The sequence below is a fragment of the Anopheles darlingi genome, chromosome 2 (genome assembly GCF_943734745.1).
Source record: "Anopheles darlingi chromosome 2, idAnoDarlMG_H_01, whole genome shotgun sequence".
Classification (NCBI taxonomy): domain Eukaryota; kingdom Metazoa; phylum Arthropoda; class Insecta; order Diptera; family Culicidae; genus Anopheles; species Anopheles darlingi.
In genome coordinates this window covers 51,236,060-51,236,902 of record NC_064874.1, presented here as the reverse complement: position 1 = coordinate 51,236,902, position 843 = coordinate 51,236,060, and the positions used below count along the sequence as shown (strand labels likewise).

At 47.0% G+C, this 843-nt stretch overlaps 1 protein-coding gene across 1 annotated transcript in view; it reads right to left on the bottom strand.

The window, feature by feature from the left end:
* Positions 1-304, bottom strand: part of LOC125951771 (ADP,ATP carrier protein 2) — a 2,348-nt gene extending 2,044 nt beyond the window's left edge. Inside the window, exon 1 of the mRNA XM_049680799.1 lies at positions 146-304. The gene's annotated coding sequence lies outside the window, so the exon portion shown is untranslated. The remainder of the gene's footprint in view (positions 1-145) is intronic.
* Between the last annotated feature and the right edge of the window lie 539 nt (positions 305-843).

The following is an 843-nucleotide window of genomic DNA, read 5'->3' as shown; positions in this document are numbered from 1 at the left end:
CTGGTCGACGAATACGGAGGCTTCGTTATGTAACGTCGCTGTCTTTTGGTTCCATATCTTTCCTAAGATTTCTTCTCTCCATGACCACTGATTGGACAGCGGCATTCGACGCACTTGCTCTCTCAAATTCCTTTCAAATACATACTTGATTTGGATGAAAGCTATAGGAATCGATATCCTCAACGGGTTGCTGCTGCTGCTACTGCTGCTGTCGCGAGATCGCTCGTAATTCGGGGATGGATCCTTAATGAAAGACGGCAGGACAGTGAGTGCGGCTCAACGATCAAATTTATTAACCTAATACCTGTACCGATCACACCGTTCGGGCCGCCCTTGACCGATTCATCGTAGATCGAATCGTCACACTTTCGGCGATGCATGCACGCACGCGCATCCGAACTTAGCCCGAATGCATTCGTGCATTCATGATGCACCGGACGGAACGGCGCCGGATACGGATTCTGCAACGATCAGATGATCAAATTAGCATCAACGAACCTCAACTCCCAACACGTGGCTACTATCCCTCGAATTTCTTTGTTTATACAGCACAAGAGAATCTAAGAATGGCGAGTTCATTCATAATCTGCCATTTTTGCCTCCAAAAATCGTAGAAAACGTGTCCCACCAACACAATGCCATCTTTTTATCCGTCGTGTTTTAATTGGTATGAAATGAAGTGGATCTTAAGACCGATGGTAGAGTTTGTATGCACGGCGAGATGAAGATCGATCCGAGCGAATGCCCTTGATCCACAACGAACAACACGGATGGATGGTTCGATTTGGTGGGTAGCGGAGTGCAATGTCGTTGGCTGAGGTTCAATACTAGACACAAGATCGA